This window comes from Orycteropus afer, unplaced genomic scaffold, assembly GCF_000298275.1.
Source record: "Orycteropus afer afer isolate SDZICR_OR568_19922 unplaced genomic scaffold, OryAfe1.0 scaffold00084, whole genome shotgun sequence".
In the NCBI taxonomy this organism is placed as follows: domain Eukaryota; kingdom Metazoa; phylum Chordata; class Mammalia; order Tubulidentata; family Orycteropodidae; genus Orycteropus; species Orycteropus afer.
This window is the reverse complement of record NW_006921671.1, coordinates 7,855,397-7,873,999: the sequence shown is the minus strand read 5'-3', so window position 1 is coordinate 7,873,999 and position 18,603 is coordinate 7,855,397. Positions and strand designations below refer to the sequence as shown.

Genomic DNA, 18,603 nt, shown 5'->3' with positions numbered 1-18,603 from the left:
AATGTTGAATCCTTGATAATGCAACTAATCACATTCTTCAAAAGCAGACCAAAACCAAACCCAGTGCCACTGAATTGATTCTAACTCACAGCAACCCTATGGGACAGAGTAGAACTGCCCTACAGGGTTTCTAAAGCTGTAAATCTTTATGGACGCAAACTGCCTTATCTTTCTTCCATGGAGTGGTTGATAGGTTTAAACTGGCCTTTTGGCTAGCAGCCACATCTTAAGCATTATGCCATCAGAGCTCCTTAAAAGCAGACCAAACAAAAAACCAAACCCACTGCCATTGAGTTGATTTCTACTCCTAATGACCCCCTCTTGGCTCCTTGGGTTTCTGAGGAGGTAAATCTTTATGAAAGTAGATCGCCCAGTCTTCCTTCCGCGGAGTGGCTGGTGAGTTTGAACTTCCACCTTACCAGTTAGCAGTCAAATGCCTTAGGCATGGCACCCACCACCAGAGCTCCTTAGAAACAGACCAGGGACACGTAAAACTGAACCATGGGTACTGATATTATGGTGCTGCTTTCTTGTGATTCAACATGGAAGGAAGTTACATATTGTTATACAACTGACTATTAGATTATGGTGAGCATATACACCAACTACTTGTACCTGCTCTTGGCCTGGCGTTTATTTGAGCTGGGTGCATGTATGGGTCACTTATATACTTTTATATGACTGAGCATGCAAAGACTTGAATTTCCAAAAGAATACCAAGTCGAGCTATAACTTTTCTAACCAATTACTCATATATAGTAAATTCAAATGTATACAAAGAGATAACAGGAGACAATATTAGATCCAGGGTTCATTTCAAACTTGATAGTTAAACTAAAGGTGGTCATCATTATGTTAAAATTTAGTGTGCCATATATTTGCTTGCATTTCCTGTTTATTTGCCTTTCTGTTTAATGACTCAAAAACAATCCCTGAAACTCCTCCTTAGAACCCAATTAGAAAACCACTGTTGAGAAAGTGCGGATTTTATCTCTGAATATAGTCAAGTCACCAGAAAGTCTTATGTACTCGCTACGTAGCTTTTTGCCCTTACGAAGTTCTGAGCCTGCACTGCAGCACTCAGGTCATTGAACCTGGCATTGCACATAGGGTCAGGATGTGACGTTTTCAGGGTCTCCAGGAGGAAGCTTCCTCTGGCTTTGTGTTGTTAGCTGCCATTGAGTCGGGCCCTCACCTCATATTGACCTGTGCACAAGGGGTTTGGAGTATGGTGATTCATTGGGTTTTCATTGGCTGATTTTTTGCAAATAGATTGCCAGACCTTTTTTCCTAGTCTGGAGGCTCCACTAAAAAACCTGTTCAGCATCTGAGCAGCACACAAGCCTCCACTGATAGACAGGTGGTGGCTATGCAGGAGGTTTATTGGCCTGAAGTTGAATCCTGGTATCCTGTGTGGAAGGCATGACTTCTACCACTGAAGCACCTCTGCCCTGCAGCCTCAGAGCTGGTTAAACAGAACTTCTCTTGAGCCCTCAACTTGCTTTACCCTGGTGAGCACAAATTCATAACTATTGTTATTTCTTTTTTATTTTTGCCAAATTTTCACCAAACTTTGGCAGTTCTGTAGGACCTTACTTCTGGTTCACATATCTGTGTAATACATCTCCTGCAGGGTTCATTTTCCCACTCTCCTTGTTTCCCTTCACCTTGAGGACCAAATCTATTTCTGTCTTGTGGTGTTGCATGTATTTTTGCCAGTAGCCTTAAACTTTTTAGAGAAGAAGGTACAAATAGATTTTTTTTTTATGTTCTCTGTTCACCTATTCCTTTTTAAATCACAATAAAAGGAATGTTGCTTTTGTCAATTTGTATAGAAATAATCATTCTTATCAAAGGGCTCACTTAGGAATGCTGATGTTTTTGGATTTCTAATGACATTTCATTAGAGCCACAATGGTTAAATATTTGGCTGCTAACTAAAAGGTCAGTGGTTTGAATCCACCAACTGTTTTACAAGAGAAAGATCTGGTGATCTGCTCTGATAAAGATTACAGCCTTGGAAACCCATAGGGTAGTTCTATTTGGTTCTGTAGGGGTGCTGGGAGTCAGAATTGACTCTGTGACACATAACAACATTGTCGTTTCTGTTGGTCAGGGAAGTCTGACCTTTTCTTTTTTAATTGTGATTTGGGTGAAAGTTTACAGAGCAAATTCACTTTCCATACAGCAGTTCACACACACGTTGTCTCATGGTATTGGCTACAATTTACCCCAATGCAACAGCTTCCCTCCCAATTCCTCCCATAGTTACCTCTTCCCTGTGAATCTGACCTTCTCTTAAGGGCCCTATCCGTGGTCCACAGTAGTTCTATGGGTTGTCAGACTTAAAATCAGCAGATACTCAATTATCTTCTCCAGCAACTTTTAGCTTGATTGACATCTTCAGTGAAAGAAAATTTTTTTTTTAAAAAATAAGATTTTCTCATACCCATTTTCATTTGGGGTTCACTTTGGCCTTGAATTAATTGCCCCATTTTTTAATGTTGTCAGCCAAGAAACACTCGGCAGTTTGCCTGGATATGTGCTTTGGCTGCGGAAGTTTTTTGCTTGTGTTTTTGTTGCTTAATCAATTTTCAGTTGTTTCTGGCTTACAAAACTCCTGTGGGCGACCAAAACCAAGAACCCAAACCTACTGCCAACAAGTCGATTCCTACTCATAGGGACCCTACAGCATAGAGTAGAACTGCCCCACAGGGTTTCCAAGACTGTAAATCTTTACACAAGCAGACTGCCTCATTTTTCTCCCATGAACCACCAACCTTTTGGTTAGCAGCTGAATGCTTTAACCGCTGTGACGCCAGACCCTCCTTCCTGAGGGGTACACGTCTGCATTATTCTCTATTATGAGTTACTTGGATACATTCTCAGTCTTGAGCATGAAGGAGCATTCTTCTGGACGTAGTTCATTATTCCGTAGTTTGTTTCTTTTCCTCCTCTGCCCTGCTTTGGTTTCTTTTGGGGTGTCTGTTCTGACAGCACCAGCTTTTACTGGACTTTCATAGACAGTGATGATACTATGTAATATTATTATAATAAAATGATATTATGTGATAATACAAATTTTTCATAGAAATATGAATTTTTCAGATTTGAGGGTGGCTTTTATTCATGGCATTCCTATCACCTCCATGTTAATATATATGGATTTAATGTTACTTTGACCTCACTACTACTAGACTAAGGTCTTTTCTGTGGGTCCCACAGCATGCTAACAAATATCAGGATAGAACAATTTTAATACCGCCTTGAAGGGAAATGAGGAGGTGAGACTTGGTAAGTGATCTCAGAGTGCAGTGAATTAGGCAACACGTCACTCTCCACTTGTATTGCCATTGCCTTATAATCCTCCCCAGCAGCATGATCTTGGGAGTGCTGCTGCCACTCGGACACAGTTGCCAGGGTGTGTCACAATCTGAGCATGTCTTTTCATGTTAGGGGCAAATATGAGCCATAAAAATAAACATCTTTGGGTGTGTGCCTAAAATCTGTATACTCTGCTGCTGCCCAAATCTGCAAAAAATGTTCAAAGAAGCACTGTCTCCGTAAGACACATAAACTAGGAGTCTTAGCTTACCACCCCAAGATGGTAAGGTTTTCACTTTACATGTCACTCACAAATCTTAAGACTGTATTTTACGTCCTCTCTGAGTTGATTCACTGGCCGCTAGTATGACAGACTCCCCATTATTTCTCTGACCTCATCTGCCCTTACCCTCCTGCACCTCTTCACTCTAGCCATAGTGAGTGAACGCCTTGCTGTTTTCCAAGCCCACTAGAAATGGTTCTGCCTTCCAGCCCTTGTGTTGACTTTTCCTCCTCTGCCTGCATTGCTCCTCCTCACGAAACTCCTGACTCACTCCCTCACCTCCTTCAAGACTTTGCTTATATGTCACCTTCTCAATGAGCCAACCTTGGATGCCATTTAAAAGTCATAACCTGCCTCCCTTTTTCCTCAGCATTCTTAATCTCCTTTCCTTCTGCTATTTAATTGTCATAATGCTTACCAACTAGCCACTTTTTGGAAGGAAGGTTGGGCAATCTACCTCCATAGTGATACCACCTGGGAGACCCAAGGAGGAGGGGTCTCTGTGAGTTGGATCCGACTCGATGGCAGTGTGAACCCACCAGCCACTCTGCAGGAGAAAGATCCAACAGTTGTACTCAGTCCTCTGGAGTTGCTATGAGTTGAAATTGACTCCGCGGCAATGGGGTAATCTTTACTGAAGCAGATAGCCAGGTTTTTTCTCCTGCAGAGCAACTACTGGGTTTGAACTGCTGACCTTTTGTTTGGCAGCTGAGTGCTTAACAACTGCACTACCAGGGTTCTTCTTTATTAATAAGGAAATATCAGTGATTACTTTTGAATTGAATGAATGAAATGCTTCTTTCTATGGTGCAAAGGAAGCCTGGGGTTTGAGTCTAAATCCCCAGTTACAGAGACATTTTATCTTGATGGCCAGATTCAGGATCTGTTCCTGAGGTCTCCCTCTCCCTCTCTGTTTTTTCAAGCTTTAGAGTTTGCCACTCTGACCTCACATAATCATTAAGCTTACCTTTCTCGTGATACGTATTTTTGTATTTGTCTTCATCCTATTTTTCTTGTCTTTTTTTTTAACTTCTTACTATTTTTATTATTATTTTTAATTTTTGTTGTGATTTGGGTGAAAGTTTACAGAGCAAATTCATTTTCCATACAGCAGTTCATATACATTTTTTTGACCTATTTTTCTTACAAGTTTATTTTACTGTATTATGTGTATTTTTGAAATGAGAAGCCTACAAATAAACAAATCTATAAAGAAATGGTAAATAAGTAACCAACCACTGTAAGCCTCTGGCTCCTCATTAATAGCATCAGGAAATTGGACCAAAGATCGGTAATAAGTGAGTGACCATGTACAGACTCATTTCCTCTCCTATCATCAGAATTGCTAATAAATGGATGAGAACTCTCTTTCCTGCTGGGCTTGGCTGGACCTCAGACTCCTTCCCTACACAACACACCACTAGCAGCTCATCAGAGTTGGCATACAAGATGAACGTTATTTGAAACTCTTGGCAGGTTACTTGCAGCTCTGTGATCCAAGAAAAGGAGAAATAAAGGGTTATTCTGTGTATTTCTAGGGACTGGGAAGTTTGCATTCTTCAGATTTTTTTATATTAATATCCCTGCATGAAACAACAATAATCTGGGGGTTTTGTATCTCCAACTAATCACTAACTGGGCTGTCTCCCAGTATAGTCAAGGAATAAATTATACTAGTAAATCAGATTTTCTGATTACAGAGTTTTAAATGTCTTATGTGAATCATCAGCTTTCAAAGCACTAGGATACAATGAGATGCATTTTGTTGCTATCACGATTCTGGTTACACTAACATATACAGGTTTTCAGAATCATCGGTAGGATCTCAGTTATCGTTGAACTGTGCTTGTGTTGAGGAGCTGCTTGTGATAGATTTCTTGTCAGTCAGATGCTTGATTTCCAGGTCTTTTGCTGTGTTTGATCAGTGCTGGTTGATCGTCATTAGGCACTCTTCAGGCCCATCCCACTGAGGAGAAGTCAGGCACTTAAACAACTTCTGTCAGTAAACCATTTCTTCTCTGTCTCATTTTTCCTTTGATTTTTATCTTTGGCATTGATTTTTATCTTTATCTTTTTAAACCTACCCTAAAACCTTTCTTAGAAGGGACACAGGAATACACTTACATGTTTGAATGCATAGATAGATGGATAAAGGTCATTTTTATTCTTGTAAGTAAAATAATGAAAAACATCACCTGAAAATCTTTTCAATCTTCTGATGAAGAGCATACTTTGAATGGGACATCTTTTGAAATGTCTTGTGGGAACATTTGGAGTATCAAATACAAATACTCTCTTAAAAAGAAGATATCTAATACTGATTTGGAATAAGTTTATCTAAAGGCTTCCTTTCTTACAAGGAGTCCTGGTGGTGTAGTGGTTAAGCACTCAACTACTAAACTGAAGGAAAGCTTGGCAATTTGAAGCCAGAAGAAAGTTGTGATGGTCTACTTCTGTAAAGATTACAGCCTTGGAAGCCCTATGGAGCAGTTCTACTCTGCTCTCTGAATCTAAGTCACTTCAGTGGCAATAGATTTTTTTTTAACAGGTTCCTTTCTCACACCATTTTAAGTGCAATAGATAGCATTCCTTAATTGGGCCACAGTTAGGGAAACTCACTTAAGGTAATTGATTAGTTCTGCTATCCTGGCCAATTCTACTCGAGATAATTTCTCACTTCTATAGCCATGCTTGCTGTTTTATATCAATGAAATTCAGTATTGGGATTATCTCTTATGTCATTGTATATTTCTTAGATTATATGGATTCTATAAATGAGGATGAAAAATAAGGTTAAAAATGATGTTTATCTAAAGGAAAACATTGGCATAACCATTACAGGAAAAATTGTTTGAGAATCCTTGTTTTTTGTAAGTTTGTGCTACCTTTGGTATTTCTGTGATTTGAAATGGCTTATGAGCCATGTGCTGGGTTTTTCATTGAAACTGTAAGTTATTTGAATCAACACAGTTGCAGAAACAATAGAATATTGTATTCTAAGGAATTAATTGCTGAAAGAAGGAAAAAAAAACCTACCTCCTACCTCTGCATTAATACTAAAAGATACTTCAACCCTTTAGTTCATAGTCATTCATTCTTTCTCTGGCATTCATTTCTCCTCTGACTTAACGTTAAAGCACAAAGGCTCATTCTCTAAGTGGTTTTATTCTCTTTTTAAAAAGTTGACGATAAGAAAAGATTTCTTTTTCATAGTACTTCTAGGAAAGGAAGCAGTGAATTTCCTTTCGTAACTATTCTTTTGCAGAGTTTGTGTTTTAATGTAATTAAATAATTTAGTTTAGTTTAAATTGATTAAGGAACCCAAATGAAAAATAAGACTTCTCTTTTGTGTGCCACTCCTTGGAAGGAAGATTGGGCAATCTACTTCGTAGTGATACTGCATCGGAAACCCAAGGAGGGGTCGTCGCTATGCGTCTGATCCGACTCGATGGCAGTGAGTTGGTATGCCTTGTCAAGTAACTTTAAGGACTTTTGTTCACAACTCTGTAGTGATATTTAGAATATTTCATAATTGGATAAAATAAGACCACTAACTTCTATTCTTTAGGAGCTCTGGTGGTGTAGTGCCTAAGGCATTTGACTTCTAAGCAGAAGGCTGGTAGTTCAAACCCACCAGCCACTCCACGGAAGGAATATTGGGCAATCTATTTCCGCAGAGATACAGCCCCGGGAACCCAAGGAAGGGTCGCTGTGAGTCGGATTTCACTCGACGGCAGTGAGTTTGGTTTGGTCTGGTAACTTCTGTTCTTCAGTTCTTTCATTGTCTTGTATTGCCTTTGAAATCTTAACTTTTAAGAAGAACTAGAAAGCAATGAAAGATTCAGTCATTACATTAATCATTGAGAGAGAGTTAATACTCTTACCCCTTCTTAATGTGTTTTCTAACCTAACCCCATCCCTGTGTTCATTAATATATCTTTAGAAGGAGCAATCAGAGAAAGGAATGAAATGCCAGTTTTACTACACGGCAGCAAAGATCAACTTGGGTTAAATTTTAAAATAGGCACTGTGAAAAGATACTGGTTATTTTCTGTGTTTCATCTGTATGTTAATGATCTCATTTGTACATAATTTTGATAAACAGATTCCTGTCTTAGGAAAATAGGGAAGTGGGTCACTATTTGGAAGAAATGATGAAGCTGATTTGGGGCTCCCAGTAGTGCCCTCTAGCTCCTTCCCATTAGTACTGGTCGGTACTTGTGTTGTCATTATAAGAAAATAATGAAAAACATCACCTGAATATCTTTTCATTCTTCTGGTGAAGAGCATATTTTGAATGAGACATCTTTTGGAATGTCTCATTGGGAACATTTAAAGTATCAAATGTATAAAAAAAAAACAAGCTCACTGCCATCGAGTTGATCCTGATTCATAGCAACCCCTCCTCGGGTTTCTAAGGCAGTATCTCTGGGAAGTAGATTGTCCAGTCTTCCTTCTAAGATGTAGCTGGTGGGCTTGAACCGCCAGCCTTCTGGTTAGCAATCATATGCCTTGGCACTACACCACTCTTTTAAAAAGAAATTACCCAGTATTGGCATCAATTCATGGGGACCACATGCACAAGACTCTGTTATCCATAGAGCTTGGCTGATTTCCAGAAGAAGAGCAACAACCCTTTCTTCCTAGTCTAAGTTTGGAAGCTTTGCTGAATGTTCGGCATTATAGCAGCACACAGGCCCCCACTGACAGACGAGTGTTGCCTGTGCCTGATGTATAGTGGTGGGAAGTCAGACCTGACTGTCCCCCATGGAAGGCAGGAATTCTGCCACTGAACCACCAACACCCCTTGCTGTGTCATCCCAGGAGTTAAATATTTAGCATCACACCAGGCCATACTGGTGTCATACTGGGCTAGATTTGAGATGTTTCCCATGAAATGCAATAAAATTCCCTAATTTAAAAAGGTTATAGTTTATCTCCCATATCTGATAGGAACTGTAAACACCCAGACCAAATGTTATCAAGAACTGAAGCTCTAGTTAAAATTTCATTTTAGCATGGGCAGACATGAACATCCGTGGTTGAGGAAACCATAAAGACTGGAGAAGGCTTCCTAGATGTGGGGAAATTTGCTTATTAGGTAATTCAGCAACTATCTATTGAGAGTGTATACTAAGTTTTGCAAGATCCAAGATGAAGTTAGCAACACAGTCATTCACTGAACAGCCACTGTCTGCTTATGCAAAAAACACTTTTTATACAATTAGGACACTGTGCTTGTTTTAGCCAGGACTGTTAAACCTTTGTAAAGTTTGAAACATGGCATCGTAAGAGAAGATTCTTCCTGCCCCAACCTCCCCACTGTCAAATCTTTGGACAGTCAAAACATATAACTAGCTGATGTGACAAGGGCAGACAGTCAGAACAGACCCCAAACAATCAGAATAGATACTGTCATACAGGATATTATCCCTGTTCTGCCAGCCTATTGAGAACTGATTTTCTAATGGGATTTTAAGAGATACAATTTATGTGACATGTCTTATCAAAGGAATAAATTTTTTAAAAAAGGCAAAGCATAGAATTGTCAGAGTAGGAGCAGAGGGGGGTCCCCATGATTCAGCATTGACTTTATGGCAACTAGTTTTTAGAACCAGAAGACCTAATTTCACACCCTCAGCTTACCAGTTTAGTAACAAACCAGCCCTAAGGAATCCACTACATATTTACATTTCAGTTTCTTAATCTTTAAAGTGAGAGTGCTGACCCCTCTTTCTAGTTCCTAACTTTCCTTAGGAGCTGGCAGTTTCAGGTTCTACTTGAGTAACTCTTCACCTGAGATAATACTAACCTCTCCTTGTGGAGTCATCTTCTTGCCTTGAAGTGTTAATAAACTCCTTCTTTCCTTCCTGCCCCACATTTTCAGCTGCTCTCTGTATAAAGTGAACATGTCTGGTGGGGAAATATCTAGGGTACCCCTCTTTCCTAAATTGCTGTCTTTTGTTTCTGTCTACTAGTCTCTAGTACCCGGACATCTTACAGTTTACTCACCTTAACACTGCAGGTTTCACAGTGAGAAGAGAAAAGGATCGCATTTCAGTTCCAGTAAAATAACTGTGTGACAAACTTGGGCAAATTTGCCTGAGACTTAGTCTCCTTTTCTGTAAAATAAAGGTAGAATGCTAATATTCGAAGGTTAACAGTTCAGTAGGTGAAAAATATTAACTCAGTTTTGTCTTAATTTGCATTCTTGCCAAGCAGGTTTGGATCATCTTTGTACAATCTTATTAGTCATTTGTGTTCCTTTTTCTTCTCTGACTTTTCTGTTCATATTCTTCTGTGATATTTCTGCTTTTTCATAATGATCCTTAGATACTAGGGATAGTTTATCTGGATTGCAAATAATTGTTTTCTAGTCTTTTTTGTTTCATTGGCCTACCTATCTGTTCTTAGCACCAGCATCACATAACAGTGTTTTTTGTGTTATAATAGGTTTTAATGTTCAATAGTTACTCTCTTACTTGATAATTAAATATGAATTAGTAAAGGAAAAAATATAAAATACTTCATTCATGTTTATTTGTCCAGGTAAAACTGCATTAGGATAGTGAAGCGCACTCTAGTAGTACAGTGACTTTAACATGTGTGGGAGTGGTTAGATTGTGGAATCACAGAGACCGAGGTTTTAATCTCAGTGTTACTGTTTATTAGTTACTGATTTTTCCTACTTTACTGGCTGTTATGAAGATTATTGTTTGAGATAATTGTTGTTATGTGCCATCGAGTCGGACGTGACTCATAGTGACCCCTCTTTGGGTTTCCAAGGTGGTATCACTACAGAAGTAGATTGCCCCATCTTCCTTCTAAGGAGTTTGGTAATTAAGATATCAGAAATTAGTCAATTTTATTTATTTCATGTTTACTTTTTAGAAATACAACGTTCAGGAAAAAAAAAAAAAAAAGAAAATGTCCATTAAAATGGTAACAGTAGTTTCCTTAATTCCACCTTGTTCAGATTCCTACCTAATTGCTTTTAACATTTTGATTAATCTTGTACCAATAAAAATAACTAAAAATATCTTCAAAAGATATGCATCCACATTTGACGAACAAAGGAAAAGAGATGAGTGTGGTGTAGGGGTATATATGCATGTTTGCAAATATGTCTATGTATATATATGTTGTTGCTGTTGTTATGTGCCGTCGAGTCGGATCCGACTCATAACGACGCCTCCTTGGGTTTCTGAAGCAGTATCACTATGGAAGTAGATTGCCCCATCTTCCTTCCGAGGAGTGGCCAGTGGGTTTGAACCGCCAGGCTTCTGGTTAGCAGTCAAGTGACTTAGGCACTATGCTACCAGAACTCCACATATGCATATGTGTATGGTTTTAAAACATACTGCCAAGTCCGGCAGTATTGTTTTACTTGTCAGCCTAGTTCCAGTCAATAAATTTAGTTTCTTATAGAACATGTTCTTGAACTTTGCAAAATAAACTGTGTAAAGAGTTACCAGAATTAATAACACATGTGAAAATTGGAATAGACGTCCATGTCGCAACTTCTGTATGAATTAGTTTTTAGAAAGGGGTGCATTGTAATTATTCTCCTAATGGCAAAACAAATACTGTAAAATCTTATTTTGCAATCACAGATGCCTCACAAGAAGCCATTTTATATTATCCTTACTCCCATTTTCTCTGGTTGATAATTAAATTTTACTCCAGGTGACTCACAGTAGAGGTCAGAACTTCCTATAATGGCAGTGATGCACATTAATAACTGTGTGGTAGCTAGTAACATGATCTTTAATTAGAACCAGCAATCTGATAGGTTTAATGACCAAACAGGAGGGGGAGAGCCCATTGAAGTTGTTCCATTTCTATGTGCATACCTAGGACAGAGCCACTATGATTTGGCTACAGTGAGACAGCAAAATGTGATCTAATGCTGTGATGCTAGCTAAAATCAGTTTGTACTAGTAATGAGGACTTAAAAAATACGTATTTAATTTATGGCATTCAAAGAGAACTGAAATGCTCAACAGCCATTTTTCAAGATACCAATGACAGACCCTTTGATTTCACTTTTAGGAATGGTTACTAGAACTAATGTTAGGTTTTGCCTCAGATTCTATTAAGGGAGGAATTCCTAACTATGAGAACCAGCTCTTTGTCCTTGCATATAGCATTTTGATTGAAATGGGCATTTTTAACCCAGCCAGCCAGAAGCCTTCTTCCTAATGTGGTCTGGAATAATGATGCTGCCTGGGACTGTAGTTTGTTTCTGTGTGTTAGTTTCCGTAAGGTGTTCCATGTCTTACATGGCTTCTCAAGGTGTCTTATTCCAGTTCTTGGGAGATAATCAGTTTTTCATATATTACTTGAAGATTGTTAATTTGCGTGGGAGTGAGGTGATGACAAGGTAAAATTAAAAAAGGAAGGAGTGTTGATTTTTCCTTCTGTACTGCTAACTTGATGTATGCCTCTTACCTCTTTGAAAGCTCCACTGTGAACAAATGGTGGGGATGCTGCGGGGTGGGATGAGTATCTTATTTCTCAAAGTATGCTCTGTTTCTGCTGGAATGCTGATTTCACCATCTTAAGAGACTTTACTGTATGAATATTTACATAAATAAATAGCTGGCACTATTAACACATGAATATAATGGCTGTCTTTTAAAAACAATCTCTCTGATTATGTGTTCTTACTTTGTATTACCCACTATGCGTCTTTCAGTTAATATAAGGGACACTAAACCAGTTGCAGAGGAACTCTGTTGGCACAGTGCCTAAGGCATTTGACAGCTAACCAGAAGATTGGCAGTTCAAACCCACCAGCTGCCCCATGGAAGGAAGATGGAGCAATCTAATTCTGTAAAGATTTACCATCTTGGAAACCCACTGGGGGTTACTATGAGTCAGAATCGACTCAATGGCAGTGGGTTTTGAAAACCAGTTGCAGTCATGTCAGCTTCAATGCATGGCTATCTCGTGTGTCAAAGTAGAACTGTGCTCTGTGGAGTGTTCATTGTCTGATTTTTCTAAAGTGGATCACCAGGTCTTTCTTCTGAGGTACTTCTGGATAGACTCAAACCTGCAAACTTTTGATTAGCAACCAGGTGTGTTAATCACTTTCACTACCCAAGGGTACTGGTAATACCTATTTGGACGTTTAAAACATGTATTTCTATAGTAATATATCTTTTAGAAGGTGAATTCAGCTCCTGACGTTTCATGATTCTATGCCAAGATTTAATAGAAGCCTTCCTATCCCCCAATCCCCTCCCAAGAAGAAAGGGTCAGATACTTAAGATAAATTTCTCTGACAATAATAAGACAACAGCTCTGCATTCAGGGCATCTCAATTAGCCCTTTGAAAAACTAAGTTGTTGTCATTTGATTACATGGCAATTTTACAACTTTTTCAGATCAAACTTAAAGATTGTAAAATGAAAGTAATTTGTCATTGCCAGGTAAAACAAATGGCTTAAGAAATGTCTTGCCAGGTTTAGTGAATTATGCTTTTGGAGAGTAACTTTTTTTTACTAGATTTTCTCAAAATTATTAGTGAGCTACATTATATGTTTTATATTATAAATGTTTGGAAACATATAACTTTCTTGGAGATAAAAGTTCAGCTTTTTATCTTGTTCACATTTATCCACTCAAGTATTTATTAGGAGATTTGGAATTAAAGGGAAGTTGAAATGTGGTATAAAATTATTTGGATATTTTCATGTACCTTACTGATTCAATTTAAAACAGAAAACATGATAGTCTAACTCAACAGCCTTCTCGCATTCTCATTTTAAGATACCTCATTTTTAGGTATCGTTAAGAACAGGAAAAATATTCTCAAGTATTCTCTAATTTTCCCACTCTTTAATTTTCATACCTTTTCTCATGGCAGTGAAATTAGGTTATTATTAGTGTATGTTTTTCAATTCTGGTCTCTTTCTGGATCCTTAGCTCTCCCTACTACATGGTGAATATGGGATTTCCCTGCCCCCTTTTGGATTGTCGAGAGAGGGACCTTCAGTTCTTGACAGTGGTACCAAGTAGTCAGCATCAGAGGGAGAGAGTTGACCTCTGCGACTCCTCCTACTCTGTAGGAGCAGGGAGACATGTGCTGGGCAGAGGGAAGGCAATTACGTGGCTGAAGATACCAGTTAAAGGGTCTTCATCACCGCATCATTTGTCATGTTAAAAAAAACTTGGAAACAACCTAAATGTTCAAAAATAGTATATAGTGTGTCCATTGAGACATGTCACAAATATTGCACATCTTATTTTTGAAGCATATTTAATGACATGAATAGTAGAAGTAGGTTAAAAGATAGATTTTTCTTGAGATGCTTATATATGCAACATGATTCCAGTTTTTTTTTTTAATTTTTAGTTATCCATCCAGCCATTCACATACATACCTTTATCAAAATGCTAAGAAAGTTTTTTTTTCCAGTTTGTAAGAGTGCATACCAAATTTTATAAACTTAAAAAGTAAAAAAATGAACATTTGACAAATGTTAGGATAGTGAAGAATGAATTATGAAAACGTCCTTAATCATTGGTTTCAGGCTCATCATTTGGGGCCTAAGTTTCATTGTGGTACCCTGTGTAATAGGTTCTTATAGGTAAGGATCATTCCTATAATATTTACATGTGTTTTAGAATAGCAAGTTTTGGGGGAAATCTGTTTATTTACTAACATATCTACGATATCTCAGTTTTCTAAAGGTTAAATAGAAAGTTCTACCTTTACTTTAAGGGATAGGTACATAACTACTAATAGTTTAGACTCACTTGGACAATTTTGCTTGATGATATTTTCCCAGAAGATGGTGACTAAGTCGGCAGGTGAACAGCATAAACTTTTTGTTTTTGTACATGTGAGGTGAATAAGACTGATTTCCAAAAATTTTTTCAACTCTGGGAACTTCCTTTTTTTCCTGGATGTTGATAATGGTTTGCCTGTCTTTCATAACTTTTGTATCGGAACATTCTAGTAATCTACTTTTCTTCATTGTTGAATTTGCACCTGCTTTAGATCATTTCAAATTGTTGTTGACTCCTCAGACTCCCAAGTCTCCTTTAATTTCTATCATTGTTTCCTTAGAGGCCTCCTTTCTGTCCTCCTTTCCCCTGTGTACCCTGAGGTCAGCTGGTATACTTCTGCTGTTACTAGATTACTCTTTGGGGAACTGAGATTCAGTGTTGGCCTCCTGGGAGTATGTTTTGAGAATATCTTCCACCTTGTATCTTCCAGAGTCTTACATTCTTCATAAGAGTATAAGCGTAGAGATGTCTCTTTTTAAAGTTGTCAGTGGGATTGAACAGAATTAGAAATGTTTCTGATGATTGTTTCATCTGGCTATTTTAAATAATCTTAAATAGTATTGACCTGTTAGTGTATCACAGCAAAGGGAACGTTCTAATATTTTTTCACAAAAGGAATATGTGCTGATGCAAAGTTGGGAAAAAAGACAAAAGAATAAAGAGGAAAATGAAAAATCAACAATAATTCCACCACCAAGTAGCTCCTCTTAACAGTTCATTTATTTAGATATGTATATTATTTAGATATGTATTGATACCACCTCAGAAACCCAAGGAGGGATCACTATGAGTCAGATCTGACTCGATGGCAGTGAGTTTGGTTTTTGTTTTTTAAACGGATTCATTAAGGTTTATTCTGCAAAACACCAAATTTGTGTGTTTATGTGTGAGAGAGAGAAGTGGGGGTTGAGAGTGAGTGAGTGAGAGAGAGAGAAGGAAAGAGAGTGCCTGTGGTTGGTTGATTGATTGAAGAGATTGGTTGAGAGATTGGAATCTAAGCTATACAGACTTTTGAAGGACAAGGGGGTAGAGTTTCTTACCACTCTGAATATTGTGAACATCTGATGAGCACGAATAATGGTTCAAACATCATCAATGCAAGGATAAAATAAAATGCTTTTAAAATACATTTTTGTGTAATAAGAAAAGAAAACCTGTAAACTAAGAACTAGTCTTTTATTAACTATACCTTTATTATAGTTTATTTCAGTCAAAAGGCTGTTGTATTCATACAGATGTGTGTGTATGAATGTGTGTGTGTGTGTGTGTATTTGTAATCTGAAAGAACTGAAGGGAAAAAACCTACAATATTGAAGGATTCAAAAAATATTGAGCAACAGAGGAAGGAAGCATCAAAAGAAGATGGAAGGAATATACACAGAGTCAGTGTACCGAAAAGAGTTGGTTGGCGTTCAGCCATTGCAGGAGGTAGCATATGAGCTCTGGTAGTGTAATGCTTAAGGCACTTGCCTGCTAACCAGAAGGCTGGTAGTTCAAACCCACCAGCCACTCCTCGGAAGGAAGATGAGGCAATCTACTTCCATAGTGATACTGCCTCAGAAACCCAAGGAGGGTTTGCTATGAGTCGGGTTCCGACTCCATGGCAAATAACAACAATAGTCTGTATGCTGAGCAAATAATCTGAGAAGCTAGGCTCTATAAAGAAGAATGTGGCTTCAGGATTGGAGGAAGGCTCATTAACAACCTGTGATATGCAGGTAACGCGACCTTGCTTGCTGAAAGTGAGTTGGCTTGAAGCACTTACTGATGAAGCTCAAAGACTCCAGCCTTCAGTATGGATTACACCTCAACATAAAGAGAAGAGAAATCCTCACAGCTGGAGGAATAAGCAACATCACGATAACCAGAGAAAATAATGAAGTTGTCAAGGATTTCATTTTACTTGGATTTACAGTCCACACCCATGGAAGCAGCAGTCAGGATATCAAACAATATGTATTACATTGACAGATTTGCTGCAAAAGACCTCTTGAACATGTTAAAAAGCAAAGATGTCACTTTGAGGACTAAGATGAGCCTGCCCCAAGCCATAGTATTTAAGTCACCTCATAGGCATATGAAAGCTAAACAGTGAATAAGGGAGAGGGAAGAATTGCTGCCTTTGAATTATGGTATTGGTGAAGAATATTGAGTGGACTGCCAGGCAAATCTGTCTTGAAAGAAGAACAGCCAGAATATTCCTCAGAAGGGAGGATGGCAATACTTTGTCTCACACACTTAGGACATGTTATCAGGAGGGACCAGTTCCTAGAGAAGGTTATCATGCTTGGTAAAGTGTAGGGTCAGTGAAAAAGAGGAAGACTCTGAATGACATGGATAGACACAATGGCTGCAACAGTGGGCTGAAACATAGCAACAATTATGAGGATGGAGCCAGACCAGGTAGTGTTTTGTTCTGTTGTACATAAGATAGCTATGATTTAGAATTAATTTTGTGGCACCTAATGACAACAACAATATAATTGTTTTGCACATATACAAACATATGTATGTAGGGATGTCTCTATACATCAGGAATATATTCATATACAAACAGTCCCCGGATTATGAATGAGATCTGTTCCTAACTGTATCTTTAACAGTTTATAGGTCAGTTGGTCCAAGTGTATGCTGTTGTATTTAGCCTTGCTTTGTTGTTGTTGTTATGTGCCATCGAGTCGGACCCAACTCATAGCGACCTCTCCTTGGGTTTCCGAGGCAGTATCACTACGGAAGTAGATTGCCCCATCTTCCTTCCAAGGAGTGGCTGGTGGGTTTGTACCGCCAGCCTTCTGGTTAGCAGTCAAGTGCCTTAGCCACTATGCTACCCTGCTTTAGTGCAAGAAAAAGGAGCTCAGGTAATACAGTGGTTAAATCATTCAGCTGCTAACCAAAAGGTTGTCAATTTGAACCCACCAGCCACTCCACAGGAAAAAGAGGCATTCTGCTTCAGAAAAGACAACAGCTTTGGAAAACCTATGGGGCAGTTGTACTGTGTCCTAATGGGACACTATGAGTCAGCATTGACTCAGTGCCAGTGGGTTGGGGTGGGTTTATTTCAGGAACAGGCTTACGGCCTTTTTAGTTATTTGAAAGGTACATGTACAACAAGGGTCGGTAATTGATTGTGACGAAGCATTTGTTGTGAATTGGAGTTGATTCATTCATTTCTAAGTGAGGGCAAATTTATATAACATTAAAGGGTTTCAAAGATGGTGCCTCCCTGCTCAAAGATGGGATGGCAGCTAATCGTGCCACTTTGAATGTCTGTGGTTCTGTGCAGTCCTGCCAATTAACCAGTCTCATGCGTCAGGCTCCTGAAAGGGCTTACTACATTCGCTCCAAGTCTCACATTCCAGGGCTTCAACCTGTAATTTTTCACATTCCAATTACTGTGACACATCACCCAAATTGTAAAAATTCCACTCTGTTCTCGTTTCACCAGTTTGAAGCCCTGCTTTAAAGGGCAAGTAGAAGTTGTCTGTAAACTGAATGTTCCTAACTTGGGGTCTGCCTGTATTTAGTTTACTGTTTTGGACACTCTACTAAGAGCCTGTCTTTTAGAACAGTACATAGTGTATATTAAATTCACAGTTGTGTTTCAGTTCCTGGAACTGTGGCAAAAGTTAACCTGCAAATGCTGTTCTGGAACTTTCTGATCACCACAAAAAATTTCAGAGCATCATCAAAGCTTTGGCACTTAATGTGTTTCCAACCTCATCAGGAACACAGGAAGACAACGCGTAGCAAAGCCGTTGTCACCATAAGCTTCAAAGGAATAAGATCCCAAAGTATTTGTTTTCCTGGAATTTTATATCGAATATTTTTTAAATAATTTGATAATCAATTTAGAATTTATGCCAAGATTTTAACGCTATTCATAATGAAAACACATATTTGAGTGGAACAGAATGAGATGTATCATGAGTGAAGGAAAAGTAGAAATTTTACCTATCTACTTGGATAATCGAAAAACCAAAACCCAAACTCACTGTGTGGTGACCCCTTTTTGGGTTTCCAAGGCAATATCTCTACGGAAGTAGATTGCCATAATAATGTTGTTGTTGTTGTTAGTGCCATCGAGTTGAACCCGACTCATAGTTGACCCCTCCTTGGGTTTCCGAGGCAGTATCACTACGGAAGTAGATTGCCCCATCTTCCTTCCGAGGAGTGGCTGGTGGGTTTGAACTGCCAGCCTT

At 38.6% G+C, this 18,603-nt stretch overlaps 1 protein-coding gene across 1 annotated transcript in view; it reads left to right on the top strand.

Moving 5' to 3' along the window:
• Nucleotides 1-18,603, top strand: part of RBMS1 (RNA binding motif single stranded interacting protein 1) — a 151,888-nt gene that overhangs the window by 15,631 nt on the left and 117,654 nt on the right. The gene's annotated exons all lie outside the window — the stretch shown is intronic.